The sequence below is a fragment of the Ascaphus truei genome, chromosome 1 (assembly GCF_040206685.1).
Source record: "Ascaphus truei isolate aAscTru1 chromosome 1, aAscTru1.hap1, whole genome shotgun sequence".
NCBI classification, from domain to species: domain Eukaryota; kingdom Metazoa; phylum Chordata; class Amphibia; order Anura; family Ascaphidae; genus Ascaphus; species Ascaphus truei.
In genome coordinates this window covers 352,474,683-352,494,037 of record NC_134483.1, presented here as the reverse complement: position 1 = coordinate 352,494,037, position 19,355 = coordinate 352,474,683, and the positions used below count along the sequence as shown (strand labels likewise).

Sequence of the window (19,355 nt, the reverse complement as noted above, 5' to 3'; positions counted from 1 at the left end):
TTGTATTCTCCAACGTCTTAGCGTGAAAATACACCGTCTGCCCGACTCGAGATGACTTCAAACCTCCGGAGGATTTAACCCACTCTTATAGCGCTGATGATCTGGGAAAACAAAATGGCGGACGAGCTCGGGAGAAGACAGTAATTGAGTCAGACAACCACCAAGGAAGCTTTGTCAGAAAACTGTTCTCTCATTTATTGAAGGTCTACAGCCGGTTTATATAGCAAACTTGAGCATAGAAAATAGCACAGATATGAGAACATACTTCCCCTTTTACTTCCCAGTCTGTCTATATCAGCAAAATGACAGTTAGACAATTTATGGTCTGAGAAAGGGGCTCAATACCGATTTAGGAGGCCGCTAAGGAAATGGCAGTATATTGTGAAATGCATTGTTGTGTAACTTATGCCCGGTACGGCTGAAGACAAGTTCCTGTTTTCCACAGGGCAAAAATAAGTCTGAATAAGTCTGAACAAACATAGTTCATCTAAAGATAATTAGGTGACAGGTCAGGTCACATTTCTCAGACCTGCCTGCACAGCACAATTGCATATGGCATGTGATTAGTTCCTGAGACTTAAACGTTAGTACAGAATAGTTATAGAAAAATGGTTATCCAGCAATCAAAATGGAGTCCCCCCTTATATGCACATTTACAATCCCCCCTTTTGTCATCACAAAATGACAATTAACCTCTAGGATATGGGGGTCTCGTATTGGATTTGAATGTTATCATAATCCATCAAAGGTATCTGGACTCTAGTGGCAGTAGGTCCAGAGTTATGTATCATATTTGGGAAATTGTGAATGGGGGTATTAACGTTCAGTGATGCATTTGTGTGATCAACTGACTTACCAAAAGGCATAATCATTTTACATAAAGATAAACACATAAATTTGTAACATGAAATAATAACAACTAATACTACAAATATGCAAACGATAAATATCAGTCCCATAACAATTCTCTTTCCCTCATTTTGTCGTGGGTCCATAACCTAACAACTACTATATTGTTTTTGATATTGTTGATATACTTTGTCGTACTGAAATAGTGGTGCAGGTTTTGGGGGTCCGAAGAAAATAAAAATATATATATATATATATGGCCACAGGAGTTCTTGTTTGTAGAGAGATATATATCGGTGTGGCTGGTATGATATCTTTTCTGTTTACCAAGTTGACTATTACTACAAAACCTATTACCAATTTCTAAATTACTATTCACACTGCTCTTCTGTAACTACTAGCACATTATGGCGGCTAAAATTTGTGAAAATTGGTGGGGGCTAATTTCTACCGGGAGCGATTGCACAAATATCCATCTTGCACGCATCTTTCATACTGCATTTATTCAGAATGGCAAAACAGCAAAATGGCTGCTATGGTAAAAAATGGCTGACTTATGATCCTTTCCTTGTGGCTGACACACGCCTCTGGGTGACCTCCCACTTTCCTCATAGCCTCATATCCAATCTTCTTAGTCCCCTCTTATTCTTTAGAGACAGTCTATTTAAAGAACAGTTAACCATTGCATAGTCCTGCTGGACCAGGAGATTGTCCAATTGTGCCTTGTCATTCTTTTTCGGCCATTATATCGGCACAGTTGATTTCTTCTCGGTCTCTTCTTCTGGGGGACTGCTGACATCACCGGAAAGAGGCATAGCGTCGGTGGGGGTGCAACGCACTTCTTGATCAAAGTTTACTGCATATGACACATACATAGAGAGTGATGAGTAGGACAGACACACACACAAAAGCATCCAATAGCTTCGCTTCCAGAGAACTAATCCAACCACCAAGTCCCAACAAATCCCATCCGTCATCTCTACCTTTAAACACTGGACTATTTTCCCCAAATAACATAAACTATTCTAGTTGCAGGGTAATGTTCTATCTTCCCTAGGGCAAACTCTTATTTCTACACCCTTCGTAACCAATTTCTTATAGATGGTTCTACAAATGTCTTATATCATATTGTCTTTTTCTCAAGGGGTTAAATATAACACTCATTTTTCCTGGGGTGCAACCTATTGAATATAGATAGTATATTGGATTATATTATACATAAAATATGGGCTTTGTTTACTAGGATTCCATTGTGTGACAAAAGGTGTGCATATATGCTATACACAAATCAATAAAAATAAAATAACAATTACTAAACAAAATATACCTGTTCCTACCCTATCGTCTTTGTGTGCACACTATTTACAAAAACCTAATAGACTATACATTTATAATTAAAATAACAAAACCTGTAAAGAAAAAAGATTATTAAAAAGTTCAAAGTTCATATGTTGAGGCCTGGAATTTTGGCTGTGTCTCTAGGCTTTTCCACTTTGGATACGGTGTAGATTGAAGCAACTGTGGGTGGTGCTGGGATAAGTTTCATATGCGTAACGTGGATCCAAAAAGAGACCTCTGCCACTTTATTTGCTGTAGTGGTGATGAGTAGTACTTTTAATAGTAGTAGTAGCGCCTTTTCATCTGGGATGAAGAACGTTCTTGCGTAGGAAATGCTTGACCATTAACCCATCTCTCGTAGGTGCACTTTCAACTTTGACATGTGCCTAGAGAGACTCAAAAATATATCAGTTGCATACAATACTTACTAATTGTTTTACTACACAGTCACTGTGGTCTTGACCTTGCTACAATATAAATTCATTCAAATTGGTGCCTCAGCTATTGCCAAACCAAAAGAAAAAAAAAATGGCTAAAATAATTCTGTATAGAACTCCAAACTAATTACTTGTAATATAATTTCTTTGAAAAGTGCCGAGCACACTGCCAACCTTAAAAGGCACTCAGCATTATTCTTAAAAATAATAATAATAATTTCAGATTTCGTTCATCCCGGGCACTAACCCATCTAACTTCTGGGCATAGACAGCTATATGATAAACAGCAATAATACCCCTCCTTTGTTCACATAATTTTATATATGAACAATATTACAGAAAGGATAACAGCATTCAAAACATAACTAACTATTGTTGTTTGATCTGTAGTTAAACTAACTTGAATCCTTTGGGTATAAAATTTGCATTAAAAACACTGAAAACACTACTGAATATAAATATAAGCAACTATTGTCTTCTGACAGAAACATCCTGTAATATAAGAAATTATAGACACAGATTTAAAAACTTTTTTTTTTTTTCTCGGATTGGAACAAGCTTGAAATAGCTTTCTGGGCATCCTGCCAAAACCTTGGAACAAAATAGATAAGAAAAAAAAACTGTTAATTACATTACAATATAATTTGGGACATCTAAAAATGCAGCTCCTCACACGGCCTGATAAGAGAATAAAATGTGACACACAAAAGAAACAAAAATAATACAACAAAAATTACCAAGACAAGGCAATGCAAAACTGTTTGATCCTGCTCGCAAACTATATTAATAAAACAGTTAAACCTAATTTGTAGCTACAGAGCTTCGGTTAATTTTCGTGTCTCAAATGTATCTCCGCACATTTTTTACAACTGGAGAAGGGGGGCTATCTGGGCTGCTATTCTGATTCTCTCTCTCCCTCTCTCTCTCTTGTCATGGAAATAGAGAAGTTGGAAAAGGATGTCTTTCTGGTTTTAAGAAATCATCGTCTGGCCAGAACGAATAAATCCTCAAAATATACCAGTGACCGGGCTGAATTATAATTTTTTTTTTCCTTTTTTTCTGACATTTGCCCATTTTTTGTCCTTTTCTCTATAACCAGTCAAACTCTCCCTTTCCCATTATTGATTAGTTTGCGTTTTAGTGGGGGTGTTTCTCACCTTTAAAATTTAAACTTAACATGAGCAATTAATTATGTTCTTATTTCAGAAACACTTGCAAGTACCTAGATAATAATTGTATATATACAATAAACCGACATTCATATTATTCAATGCACATAAAACTTTCACATAGTTAGGATTCACTCAGATTATACAAGCACACAGGGATTACTCAATCAACCTTTTTACCATATTTATAAAATTTAATAAAACATTCTGGGGAAAAACTAATTTTCCTACCTTGAATTTACACACAAAACATATTTTCCACTAAGATTTACAATACTTGAGATTCTCAATACCGGCGGGAAAGACCCGTCTGAATTTAGACAAGAATATTCTACTAAAAAAAATTCTCTGGTTCCCTTCTTAGGGGCTGGTTTGCAATTACTGGAAAAATATCTTGTCTCTTTACAATCATAGCACTTCCTGTCCTTTCTTTTCCCTTGCTTTCTTAGCTTCTCTGCTCTTTTTTTTTTTTTTTCTTCTTACGTTATGTTAAATATAAATACAGCAGTTTGGAGTTATAACACATTTTTTTTTTTTTTTTTTAGCGTTGTTTGACAGACCTGCATATGCCTGTGCCACAGTGTCAGTGTCTGATTCTGATTCATCCTGTGACTTTTCCCTGTCCCATGAACGGTCCCTGACAGGGGTTAATTCCTGCCTAGAGTCCGTCTCTTCCCCATCCGTACCGATCTGCCTGGCAGGCATATCAATAGGGAGTGGTCTAGGGAGCCTATTGCTTCGGGTTCCCCATGAAGCCATAAGAACTTCTTTATCGGAGACTGCCTCAGAGCCTGTGACCTAGGAAAGGTTAAGGGATCAGGGTTTTTTTTTTTTTTTAGAACAGGGACACTGGGGTAAATTGGGGCTACCTATGGAAATGGTAATTGTCCCGATGCCATAGGGGCAGGGGGCAAATATGCATTTTGAGAGTTATATATATATAAAAAAAATTCAGTTGACAGCACTTAAAAGATGCAATTTTGACACAGGCTGCAGCATATTCCTTATCAGTTTTAACAATGCTCAAATCAACCTCTGCCTCAGCACAATCCTGTGTGTCAGCTAACAATGATTCATATTCGCGTATTTTTTTTTAGCAGTGCGAATAAAATCGTTCCTAGTAGTATTTTTAGGTATGAAAACAGATGATTGCGGTGTAACTAGGACAGGTTTGGCATTACTATGTGCGGGAGTTAATGTTACAGCACATGAATCAGTCAATACCTCTTTAAATTCCTCAGCTAGTTCCCTTACAGAAGCACAAAAATCCTTAACTCTATGATTGCTGGCTCCTGCAGATGACTTAGACGTCACAGAACCTGCTGAAGCAGTGGTTTCTTTAAGTTTTCTTAAAGGCAATTGGTTACGGGGTGATGGTATATCGGAATGAGACGAATCTGAAGTATCGTCTTCCCATTCACTCTCCCTGGAGACAGGGGGTGAAACGAGAGATGAAAATTTTGTGGAGCTTACGGCATTGGGAAGCTTTCTGTTTGGGCTTTCTTTACAGGACGACTTATGATGCTCAGATTCAGATAGGTGTGCCACCTCTGATTCTGCATCGTCTCTCAACTCCACATAGGTGGGTAGAGAGGGCTGTGGGCAAATGCCATTACTCTCCTCCCTGCGTACGGATGCAGGAGGTTTGGGGTGATGACTTGCAGCATAGTGTGATAACGCTGCCAACATGTTAGGATCAAAACTTGGAAAATAGTGGCACAGGTGTGATAGGACTATATGGGGGTACTTGTAACATCACACAAGGCGGTGGCGGTGGGGGTAACACATCAGGAGGTAGAAACTCCTGTGGGGGTGCATTAGGGGCTTGGGAATACATTGTAGTGAGATTATCGGGCGGTGGTGGCCAAATTGGCTCATCACATTTTGGGGCTTTGTTTCGTCTTGCCTCATCAATGTGAGGTGCAACTTTTACCCAAATGCGGCCACATAGTGCCATATAATGCATGTCCCACTCGGGATCAGGCTGAAACCATAGCCATTCAGGATCTCCACCCAAACATAATCCTTTTATCATTATCATATGAAATGCGGCAAAACTACCTTCCCATCATTTAGACAATACAATACACACTTGATTAAAATAACCAAAATCAAGCTCGTTTTGCACTGTAAAAAGATATGGGCAACACAGCGTAATATCATGCACTTATATACTTAGCACTTATATACTTAGCACTTATATACTCAGCACTTATATATCCTACGCACTGATATACTTATCTTGTATATGTTTACGCACAGATAGACTCAGCACTTATATACTTATGCACTTATATATACTTAGCACTTTATATGTCTTATATATCTTATTTTATATATATAACGACATGCCCATGCACAATAATACAGAAAAAAGAAAAAAATCCCTTAAAAATCCCGTACAATCCTCCTCCCCCCTTAAAAAAAAAATACACTTTTCCCACAGACACTGTAAGAGTTTTTCAAGCAGATACCCAACTATATCGCTTGTTCCTATCTCTCAACAGGGACTATAACCCTGTGTATATACTTCTGTCAAGGATTCATGTAATCCTGACTTCACTTTGAGTCCTTTACTCAAGTGTCTCTATGGTTTTTCCTTAACCTTGAATCATCCGGTGCAGCGGTAACTCTAAAAAACTTCTAAACCTTAAAACCTTATGGGCTCTTTGGGCAAGGAGACACAGACGGATAATATACAGATAAAATATATATCTTGTATGCTTACCCCGAATGTGGCTTCTTTCCCAACTTCCGACACCATGAAAATAAATAGTGCCCTTTTGTATTCTCCAACGTCTTAGCGTGAAAATACACCGTCTGCCCGACTCGAGATGACTTCAAACCTCCGGAGGATTTAACCCACTCTTATAGCGCTGATGATCTGGGAAAACAAAATGGCGGACGAGCTCGGGAGAAGACAGTAATTGAGTCAGACAACCACCAAGGAAGCTTTGTCAGAAAACTGTTCTCTCATTTATTGAAGGTCTACAGCCGGTTTATATAGCAAACTTGAGCATAGAAAATAGCACAGATATGAGAACATACTTCCCCTTTTACTTCCCAGTCTGTCTATATCAGCAAAATGACAGTTAGACAATTTATGGTCTGAGAAAGGGGCTCAATACCGATTTAGGAGGCCGCTAAGGAAATGGCAGTATATTGTGAAATGCATTGTTGTGTAACTTATGCCCGGTACGGCTGAAGACAAGTTCCTGTTTTCCACAGGGCAAAAATAAGTCTGAATAAGTCTGAACAAACATAGTTCATCTAAAGATAATTAGGTGACAGGTCAAGTCACATTTCTCAGACCTGCCTGCACAGCACAATTGCATATGGCATGTGATTAGTTCCTGAGACTTAAACGTTAGTACAGAATAGTTATAGAAAAATGGTTATCCAGCAATCAAAATGGAGTCCCCCCTTATATGCACATTTACAGGCACCAAAAACATAGATTGTAAGCTCCACGGGGCAGGGACTGAGTCTGCAAAATGTCTCTGTAAAGTGCTACGTAAAACTAGCAGCGCTATACAAAAACATGCTATTATTATTATTAACATCTTGTGCTAATTTGGGCCACCAAAAAGAGTGGGACAACAATTCCTGTGTCTTGAGAACACCAGGGTGACCAGCAGGTCAGGTGCATTAATTGGAGCACATCTAACCTTACCTCTTCAGGGATGAACAGATGGTCCTTATAGTTCCACAGGCCGTCACATAGAAATAGTTCAGCTTCCGGTGGAGGTTTATTAAGAAAAGAGTAGTTTGAGTAGGCTACCTTAATTCGTGTGAGGAGATTGGCGGAAAACGTAACGCCCAGAAAATGTTTCTTTGGAAGAATAGTTTCTTCTTGCTCTTTATCTGAACAAGGATTAGGCAATAACCGTGACAAGGCGTCAGCTTTCCCATTCTTGGAGCCGGGGCGGTATGAGATGTGGAACTGAAATCTTGTGAAGAAGAGAGCCCACCTCGCTTGTCGCACAGACCGTCTCTTCGTGGAATGAATTCCAAGTTCCTGTGATACGTAAAGACGGTAACCAGATTAATGGAACTGCTACTTAATAATTCATATCTAGTTTTCAGTTAATTGTGCAGTTTCCAGGTTATCTGCTACATAAAAATAGGCTTCACATTAAAAAATGGCCTTTTCAAACATACAGATACCGTTTTTTCAGTTGATTTGTTTTTATTCTTTCTAAGGAATCATGTGTAAGATTTTTCCTTTTTTTTAAAAAGTATAAGTGCTCTATTATCTTACTCAGTGTTTAAATGTCTTGTCTGTTGTTTAAAATCACTGCTTATAGGACACTACCAGTTTGTTCATTTTGTTAATAACATTTGTAAATAAATTTTCATTGTTTTGAATACCGATGTTTGCACGCTGATGTCATAGACCACGCGTCATCTAACGAACCAGGAATTTGAGGGGACTGCTCAGCGCCAAACCTCAGTATTTAAACAGTCTGGTAAGTGTCCTCTAGCTACCTTGATAAAGGCTTTTTTAGCCTGAAACACGTAGGTGCTGTTTAGAGGCCTACATGTCTGTGTCTGTATCCCTGATTCAATACATTTTTCATTACTTTGGGAAGCGTGTTCTCTGCATAATGGAGAAATGAAGATGTAGTGCTCTGCCTTTTTCTTCGTTTCACCAACATATTAATTGAAACCTGTAGCCACCAAAATACATCATTAAATAAAATCACTAACCAATCTGTAAAAAAAAAAAAGCCATCACAATTCAAATCAATTTAATCTAAACAATAAAAAGAAATAGTCACTAGAAGAAATACATTTGCCAAAAAAAGAATTGGCTCCCACTGTATTCATCTGTACCCTAAACAGGCACAGATTAATACATTAGCAGTCAATGGGCAATGAAAAACATAAAAAAAGAAAAATCCAATCAAAAAACCTGTAAAAATAAAAGTACAAACATTCAATATTTATCTTACCTTTAGAAGCGTTGGCCCTCCGAATCCCAGGGAATCGCTGAACTCTCGTACCGTGACGTCACGAAACACAATCCAACACCATCCACTGCGAAGATCCAGGACAGATAACAAAATTCTTCTTTCTTTAATCTTCCATCGTCTTCTTCTTTCTTCATCTGTGATTATTTCTTGCTTTTCTTTATCTTCTGTCTTTATCTTCATCTGTTAATCCAATAACCCCATGTTAAATCTATGCTGTTGACCCGTCGGCTTCTTGAGCTTAAATGAGACGTCATGAACTTAAATATGGCCTGTGACATCACTTTTGGTCGGGAAATGGTTCACACGCCATCTGATTGGCAGTGAAACCCTGTGCCCCTTTTTTTTTAAATGTGACGTCATGAAAGAAACTGAAGCCAGACAACTGAAGCTCCTTATCCTCTTTCTCTCACCCCTTCTTAATTCTCTCTCACACCCCCTCCTCATCCTCTCACCCCCCTCCTCATCCTCTCACCCCCCTTCCTCTCACCCTCTCATCTCCTATATCTCCAAATCTCACCCCTCTTGTCCTCATTTTACCCCTCCCCTCCTCCTCTCACCCCCTCAACAATGCCTACCTGGCTTCGGTGGAAGAGGACTGCGGGAGAAGAGCAGAGCAGTGGCAGAGCGGGAGCGAACTTGAAACAGGATGGTAGAGGAGAATGCTGTAGCAGCGGCAGACACCGGATGTCAGTGAAGACTTCAGGGCTGAACCTCTGGGGCACACTTCTCCCCGGACATCCTCCTCTCCCGCCCTGCTTTTCTCCCACCGTCCAACTCCTCTGCCACCTTGCACCACTCTGGCGGTCCTCCATCCTCTTCTCCTGCCACTGCCCCCCAGTTTACACACCCTTGGAGTAGACACTCAATGTATCAAATCTTCCACAGCAAGAAAATATCGGCACAAATCCACAGAACTCCCTTAACACAGTGCTCAAAATGTGCTGTTACATTCCGTAATAGACGCTATGTTCCCTGAGATTAATCCGCAAAGCTAATTATATGCAGAAACAACGTCCGTTAGATGTCGCATTAGCATACTGTAGGCTTAACACAATGTTACAGTAAGTTAGCAATGCCTTACGTTAGCTTAAAATAACATGGCGTTAAGTCTGTCTTACCCAAAGGTGGCATTACTCCCATCCAGACACTGAAAAGGTGTTTAATTAAAGTTTAAAAAAAAAAAAAGACAGATGAGAAAAAAACCTCAGTAAATAACACTATGATAGCTACATCATACCTAGCTGTGGTCTTACACTTAGTCCCGACCCTGTTAGAGCTATTTCAGGGTCTGGATGGGAGTAACGCCACCTTTAGCTTTAGCTCGTAACGTTAAATCCCCGCGTTATCTATAACAGAGCTCGGCGGATATGCATGTTACAGGGCACACCTCTTTTGCATATCATTCGCACTAACGTCCTTTATTGTAAGTGCAGTTAAGGCTAAAAATACCCCTGTGTGGTTAAGCTTTCAAGATAGCTGTTAGCACTCAGCGATGCATTAACGTAAAGTAATGCATCTTTAAGTAAATGATAGAGCTCTGTGGTTCTGGGCCTGATGGTTTCTTTCCACAAAATAATTCCTCCCATAGGCGACTCCAGGGCCTCAGCTGTAACACGTGACACAGAGAGTGAGGGGGTAAGGTACTTTATTTTATATATATACATATATGTGCATTGTTTTGTATTATACCAAAGCACTACCTTGAACATGGTTACATGCTGCTGACAAAATGTCATTTCGCAATGGCACAATAACCCCATCTTTATTTGCAAAATCTGCTTGTCCACTCCTTCATCCTGCTGAAGTTTACATGGGTCAGTTGATCTTTATTTTTTCATTATCCTTATAGAAGTTTCTCTATCAGGGTAGACAGGTGAAACATGAGTATCCTGAAAGGGCAGTGCTACTGAGCCAATGTAGAGGCATAATCCGTGCTATTGATAATTCAGCACTTCTTGATAGATGAATCAGGAGGATATTATCACATACACCAACAGCGGCTATAATTGATAAAGTGAGTACCCCTGATTGGTTAAAGTCCTATGAGAGAATGAGCAAACCTGACAGTTGTAGACAGGCTGTAAAGTCCCCTCTCAATAAACAGACTGGCGACCCCCTGCCCGACAGTGAGGTGGGTGTTGCAGATAAAATTGATGAAGTAAATGGGGTACTCACAGCTTGGTGGTGTAATACTCTTTGCCAAAGTGCACCAGCACGAAACGCGTTAGAGATTATTTTGCCCATTTGTTTTGTCCGTATGCCACTTAATTAATTGTTTTAACCTTTTTGTGCCTTGGCCCATTCCTGCACTGCTAATTTTCCTCATTGGATGTTTTCTTTGTCTCTATCAGGGTAGTTCATCATAACTTTTAATACTTAGGAGTAAACTGGGAGGTTACTCTGTACCCTCATAATACCCTGCAGTGCAGTGTAAAAGTTTACAATAGTATTTTGACGATGGCACAAATATATATATATATATATATATATATATATATAATATGAAAACGCGTAATTTCCGCCCTTTTATGTTACGGGACTGCTGAGGTAGAGTTTGTGATTTACAATTGAAGGTGACCGTGATGGCCGCACAGTACTATGGGACTGTATGGGTAATAGAAGCATGTTGGACACAACAACCCCCACCCCCATAAAAATGAATGAAAGTGTAATTGTGTAATATAAATCCCCTAAATAACTAAATATACCAAAATAACAAACAACACAGACACACTCAATTCATTTCAGAAATAAATGTACAAAACCACCAGCACCGTACAGTATTTAGGTGGGCCCTTGTCAAGGTTAAAATTTACAAACATATAATGTCGTAAAACACCATCATATCTTACTAACAAATTCTACATACAGGCCTCTTCTGCACTGGAGCCTAACGTGGTGATGTCATTGCATAATGACAACGACAACCGTGATAACAAGCGCAGGTGCCTTTGCTGCATGATTGATATCATTAGTAGCAAGAAACGTGGATAGATCATTTGTCACATGGGATCTGTACTAGCTGTTATGGACTGATACATTAGAAAGCACTTCTAGTGGCCTCTTGCATAGCTTTTGTAGGGTGTAATTTATCAAAGTCTACTGGCTGACAAACTAGGGGGAGGGGTGGGGAATTGCAGCAAATGTAACAAGACAAATGTTTCCTATTGAAACCAATGGGATTTTTCTCTTTGATAAATTTAGTGCAGTATACTGTAGATTGTACCCCCTTATTTACAGCCGGGAGACTTTGATAGAAATTCCCTTTCTATGTTTGTTTCCTATTAGTGAATAAAATAGTGTGAGTTGAGAACAGGTGGTGGGGGTGAGGGAGCTGCTGATAGTTACAATAATAGAGAGTAAGGTCAACAACTGCTTTTTGAATCCTATACTTAGTGACAACTGAAAGAATATAAAGTGATTGCTAATAATTCAGCATATCATCACCCTGAAGAGTACTCCAGTTTCAAATCGACTTTCTAATTCAGGGTCAGGACAAAACCAGCAATGTATGAAAATTGGTAAACCTAGCGTTACAATAGCAAGTACTAAACTCCAACTCCAACCAATATTAAACTTTATTTTATTAAAGCAATTGAAAAACACACATCGGCACATTTGGGGGCTTACGCACTAATGTGTGCCAATGGCTTTGTTAGAGAAAGATTGGCACAATTCTACAAGTACTAAATTTCAATTGCGCTTATGTGCACTTACTGTATGTGCTAGGAGCCAATTTCTCCATCTGTGCCAAAAAAATAAATACATCTGTTTTTAGCGCTCAGAATTGGATTGCTTGGCGTACAGGTGTAAATGATATGTACTAAAAAAAAAAGAATATTTCAGCGCGGCAAAAAAAGGAGAAAGTGCTTCAAAATGGTCCACCAAGTTTAAACTTGGAATGAACACTAAAAAGGCTCCTAATAGTTTTAGCGCAGAATGAAGTTACTGTGTAACAAAACAAAAATGTATATATGATGCAGCATTGATGTTTCATTATATAGTTTCATAAATGTATTATTTTCAAAGTGTGGCTATCATGCATAATATTACTTTAATATTGGATTTTAACTAATAGCAATAGCAGCTATAACTAAAAAAACACACAATTCTGTTTTAATGTAAATTGTATCAATCAGGTATTGTACATGAAACATAATTTCAAACAACAAATTCTGCGTCTTAGGTACTGTATAAGGTCTTCATAATACGACACACGTTTTATTTTATCTTTGTATTACATTTTAGCACTGACATTTTTGATGAAACACAAATTTGAAAAAATATGTTAGTACAATGAGGTTTATTTATCAAAGTTATTTTGGCCTCTAATCCATGGGAAAAGTGTACATTATTTTTTGTAACTAGCATTAGAAAATCTCAATTATTAGTGCAATATTATTTATAAAAGCCATACTACATATATTTAAAAAAAAATCTTAACCTATATGTTGATTGTAAAAAGAAGAGGCACTCATGTAGACATTTCAATTGATAGCCAATATATTGATAGTCAGATCAACTTTCGGTCCTACCTATGGAGGAACGCAAAGCTATAGCAGCGAAACATTGATCTGACTAGATAAATATTTTGAGACATATTAATATATTGAGCATGCCCGTGTGAGCGCTGTTTCTTTGTATCCCGGCTGTTTGCAGTTATCATGAGTGCCCAATTTTTCACCAACCTATAACCTTTTTGGTTGATACATAGCATCTTCCTTCTGCTCCAACCCTAGTAACAGTTCTTTTTAGGGCTCACTCTGGTAGACGATTTTGATGCAGGTTAAAAAAAACAAAACAATTGGCACTCGGATACAAATTTTGTTAGTGCATAGCATTCACATCTGGGTGTCATCCGCATCACAGTTGTTTCCGCCAATACATCTGATTAAATCCATATTGGAAACTTAAGGTGCACAATAAGGGGGCGGGGAGGGGAGACGATGTATTTATTTATTTATAAAAAGTTTTACCAGGAAGTAATACATTGAGAGTTACCTCTCGTTTTCAAGTATGTCCTGGGCATATGAGTTAAGATGACAAATAATACATGGTTAAATAAGTGAACAGGGTATACATTATATACAAGACATTGCATGCACAGTTACAGATAATATGCTGTATATTATAGGCGTATGTAACAGTTACACACCAGATTAAAACGTGAGACAGACTTAGCTTTGAAAGAACTAGTACAGATGCACACAAGCGCAATATCATGTTTGATTTCCAGGTGTCAATTTGACACCAAAAAAAAATCTATGTTAGATGCTTAGTGCATAGGCTCCAACGGTAACAAACATTATAGTGAAGGGAAAGGTTACATTTTTTTTCTTGCCTATTGTCTTTCAGATTTGCCCTAGTTTTAGAAATATTTCCTTTACCACCCTTATTGTGAATGAAGCAATCGGAGAAACCCTGTATTGATTACAAATGTTATTGTGGCAGGGAAGGGGGGGGGTCCCCAAAAGTTAACCTGCAAATAATTAAAAGCTTCGAGAGTTGAAGGGCGCAGAGCACAGAATATGGTCTAAAAAATTATGTGAAAACGTTTCGCAAATCTCAGGAATTTGTGCCAGTTCTTAACATTTGTCCTTGACGCCCAAGTTATTATTTCAAAGGAGAGGGCAATAAACGGCTGGATCATCGGAGTTCCTAATATCAATCTAAAATGAGAAGCTGACAATCATGTTTCCTCTTGTCCTGAAACACACTATCTAGAGTTCCCAGTGCAATCGAGATGTGAACCATATTCAGGCACGTTTGTATCTTTTCATGGACACATGCAATTACAGTCAACAAATATGAGGCACTGTAGACCTGAAGCAGCACAAATTGTGTCTCACACAATGAAAGTGAAGGAAAGTGCTTTTTCCATGCAGCGGTGGACGTCTCTATTATTAGTCACAGTTAAAAGTAAAAAGAATGAACAATGCATAGCAGAAAGGAAAAATATAATCTGGGATATTTAACTTTTCTGTATTTTGAGTAAATATGGGATACCAAGGGGCTTCTTCAACACTAATCAGCTTAATAACATGGCAGTAGTTACAGGAGTTGTTATGACAACATTGCAATGTTATAAATAGCAAGGTCGGTTTCAGTTCAGCAATCTAATTTCACTACTCGTAAACCCCAAATAATCCCTCCTGCCTTCTGGCATTATTTTTTTATGGTGACCCATAGGAGTTTAACTCTTTCCACTGTTTAAAGGTTATTGTTATATGATCCTAACACCACATTAAAGTGTATCAAAATATACAATTAGGTTGTAAGCTCCTCGGAGCAGGGACTCATCTTCCTAAATGTTACGCTTATGTCTGAAGCACTTATTCCCATGACCTGTTATTTATATTATTTGTTATTTATATGATTACCACGTGTATTACTACTGTGAAGCGCTATGTACATTAATGGCGCTATATAAATAAAGACATACAATACAATACATACTAATAAAGACATACAATACAATACATACTAATAAAGACATACAATACAATACATACTAATAAAGACATACAATACAATACATACTAATAAAGACATACAATACTATACGCAACGTCACCAATAAATGAACCCAACATTATGGACTAGTCAGACGTGTAATGCATATATTTTGCTTCTGACCTTTTCAGGACAATTGTTGAGTTCGTTTTATTAAGCGATCATAATGTTGCCGTTCTCTACGTCAATATGTTTTAGCTTTAAATGATTTGGTCAAAGAAGGACAACGTATCTCCCTGTTTGTCACTGGAAGAGATTTGAATAGTTCGGAGAAGCAGCGCACTAGCTAAGACAGGGTAACTTTAGTTGACTGGTAGAACTGCTTGTCTGGACATGTACTGTAAACCCGTGGAGATATTATTTACCTTCAAGTGCAGCAGTAGAGCAGGTGCTGCCACATGATTGCTTTGAGTCAAACAAATTTGGGATATCACTCTTAACCTCTTCAGCGCCACAGGGTGCCTTAAAGTAATGAAAGAGCAGTTCTCTTGCAAGTTTCCACTAAACTAAGACATGTTTCTATATTCTTGTACTACATGTGATTTTGTCCTGTGTGCTAATCAGACTACACTATAAGAACCCAGCATTTGCAACATACATATGTAGCGCACTTACCCCCACCCCCTGGGAGATATGGTGGCTACTGTGTATGTGCTGCTTTACCTGGGGCTCACAGGAGGTCTGAGCCTCCGCTGCTGGGAGCCTGGGGTGTACCTGTTCCATTGGTCGGCAGCGCCTCCACCTGCACGGGATCCTAACAGTGTGGGATAACCCCTTGCAGGTCAATAATGAATACACACTTGTATAATATAACCGGTTTACTGTACACATATAACTAATCTTAATATAGAACCACTCAGGCCTCGCAGGGCCGCAACCCCTCACCATGCCCCAACACTATGTTCACACCCCAATGATATAGTCCCATACCTAAGGGGCCCTCGGCACCCAACCACCCCAGTGTCCATGAGTCGCAACCCCGCCCAAATGTGTAGATCAGCGCTGCCCACTAGAACTGAGGTGTACATTGGTGCACTTGTTATGTTGTGGTACCTGCCGGGTGGTTCCACACCCGGCACACTGCAGCTGTAGGATGGGACCCACAGATCCAGAGTGGTGAACCGCGACGCCTCCGCCTCTACGTGGGTTGGTCCCGCGTGGATTGTACCACTTTTAATAGTCCCTGTTGTAGCAGGTGTCTGCTCCCAGACCACCTGAGGCCAGGATAAAGCCGCGTCCTGGCTTGGTCCCTATCACTGGTGCTACAGGGGCAGTGACCCTATCTACTGGGCCTGTCCCTGCAGCAACCACAAGCTGAAAGGGGAGTCCGATCCAAACTGGGGCCTAAATGTGGGTATCTGGCCTAGTGCAGGTACCACAGACACCTGCACACACAACGTACCCCTTTCTTGTCCCAGCTCCGACTGGCATGGCTGTCAGAGCGCGCCAAATGTATCTTTTGCCCAGCAGGGAAATCCTACATCCCTATTGGCTGTTGCGCAGCACGTTATTGTAGCTCCTGGGGCTGCTGGGGATTGTAGTCCCCACAAATCACCTTCCCTAATCACAGCCGCAACTTGGGCCTATTGCGCATACGCAACTCTACTGCGCATGCGCGCTCACTCACAACATGGCGGCGCCCTGTAGAGGGTGCCGCCGGAGCCTCCGGCGAGCCACTCACCGCTCCACACACCCTGCAGTGCCTCCAGCACCCGTCGCAACACTCTCATGCTCCCTCACTGCAGCGGAGGTGCGGAGGTTAGCGGGGGGACCGGGGAAAGTACCCTGCTACACATATTTTGGAGCTATCACTGCATTTGCTGTTGTATTGATGGGCAGATGTGACCTGGCAATGCTTGATATTCTTGAGTAGACCAAGACCCAGGAGAAGAACGGAAATAATGTACTATTATTTATTCTAATTTTCCCCTTTGGTAAATGTGAGTTTTCTTTTCCTCTCTGCTTGCTGGCAGCTTGTTTCCATGGTCATTGTGCTGCAGAGACTACTTTAATCTAGGCTCAGTGGATGCAGAATAAGGTCAGTCCCCCATAAGTAACGTCCTTAACAATGTGTGCTGATGCAATGATGTGCCAACGTGAGGCAGATGGCATGATTATGCACAGACATACAGTATGTTTGTGTAAACTGTTAAAATTATGCATAACTAATGGTGCTAATCTAAGACCTCATTATCATTATCATATTTTAAAACCAGCTGCTAATGACTGTATTGCCTAACTGGATATGGAGTCATAATTCCACAAATAGCAGTGTCGCACCACTATTTATGAGACTATACCTACATTCTAAAGACATTAAGTCTGTGGGTACAGAGTAGCTATGCTATCATCTGTTTTGATAAGAGAGAATACTAGCCCCGGATGTGCATTATCCTGGCTGAGGATCATCCATAGCTACTCTATGAGTAACACTTTGCTATTGACCCCATCTTCTTCTGCATTAACTATGTAGGACTTTCATTGAAAATTATCATGCAACTACTTTTCTGTTAAATCGTCCAGTACACAATCTGTACATATGTCATTGTTTATATAAACCGGATTAAGCTGCATTTACCGATTGCTCAGTATTCTTCATTCTTTGTTGGACATGTTTGGTCATACTTAGCTTTAATTTGTATTGTAAAATGTTACCTTTTCTGAGGCAGGAGTCCCTGTGATTAAGAAACATCATTCTATTGTTTGTTACCACCGGCATCACAAGGAACTGCATGGTTTACTATAAAGGAACAGACAAAAGGCCCCAACGTGAGTTTGCGTGACCACTACCCATATCTTTAAACTCTCTGGAACCCATAAAGTACTGGATCAATTTGCAACACCATTGCTTTTCAAAGGCTCCTCAAAGTGGATAATAAACTGCTTATGCAAATGTTTTCTATTTTGCCGTGAAATATTTTACCAATCTTCTGCCTTGATCTTGACTTGCCAAGAGAACCCAAAGAAACAAAGCGCTGTGATAATGCGGACGACACAACAACGCAATGTTCTCGTGGTCTGTACGAGCTGCACTGAGCTGCTGGAGTGTGTGAGCCAGGGAAATGAGCTGGATGTATTCCCTTTCTACACAAGAGCCAGGCACGGCAGTCTGGAGCAAAAATGTTGGATTGTCCAAGCCAAGGAGGGCATTTGCCAAGACTATTTTCAGGGATATCATTCTACTACAGTAACAGAACTCATTGTGATCCATTGAATTTAAATGTTTATCTTATCTATATGTCATAAATGAATAGAAACATGAAGTAGCAACCACATTACTGTATATATTGGAGGTAGGGATCCTGGTACTGTAATTGGTATAACATACAAGTTCTTCATAGACGCAGTGCTTACGTTTTTAAGATAATACAAGTCTCTTCTCCTGATGAATGTTTAAAGAACTTCCATGTTGATACTATTTTGCGTGTCTCAGTAATTGCCAATACCTCCATTGACAAAATTATATTTAAAAATCCCTTTTTGAGGTATGGTAAACAACCCTGTGTGATGCTGCATACTTACATTTTAAAACAGAAGTACTTGCTTCAACAGAGATTATAATATAGTCACAAATAGAAACAAAGCAATGCAAAGTATATGCTCCTTTATAGAGCTCTAATAAGCATGCGCTTGTTTATTTCCCTGATCCCTCTATTATATTTCACTGATTAATACACTAAGGGCCTCATGCACTAAAGTCTGATTGAAAGAATCGCCAGGGTTTTTAATTCGCCATTTTTACAGCGTTGCTATCACGGTAATGTAGAAAATGGCTAAAGCGCTCAAATGCAGGTACAATGAGTAAGATAAGCCAAACCACTAAACCAGGGTACTAATAAAAATGATATAGTACTTAATGTGCAATAGTATGGGTATTTGATTTTAGCTTTGTTGATGTTTGCATCGTCGCAATGCGCATGCGCAGTGATTAGCACTGCTTGTATGCGTCATAGGGATGTATTGTATTAGTGGGGCAGTGATTCTCTATGACTTGCCCTTAACCAAGATGGCCACACTGCCTGTGGGACTTGCTTTGCCCTTAGAACGGCACTGGGTCGCTCTGCGCATGCGCG

General features: G+C 39.5%; 1 protein-coding gene and 1 long non-coding RNA gene across 2 annotated transcripts in view; one reads left to right on the top strand and one right to left on the bottom strand.

Annotated features, from left to right (window-relative positions):
* Positions 1-19,355, top strand: part of DAPP1 (dual adaptor of phosphotyrosine and 3-phosphoinositides 1) — a 200,450-nt gene that overhangs the window by 59,646 nt on the left and 121,449 nt on the right. The window lies entirely within an intron of this gene.
* LOC142499620 (uncharacterized) lies at positions 166-7,229 on the bottom strand. Its single transcript, XR_012802702.1, has 2 exons — positions 6,522-7,229; positions 166-2,573 (listed from the first exon to the last, which is right to left on the bottom strand). It is a non-coding gene; the product is annotated as an uncharacterized LOC142499620 (long non-coding RNA).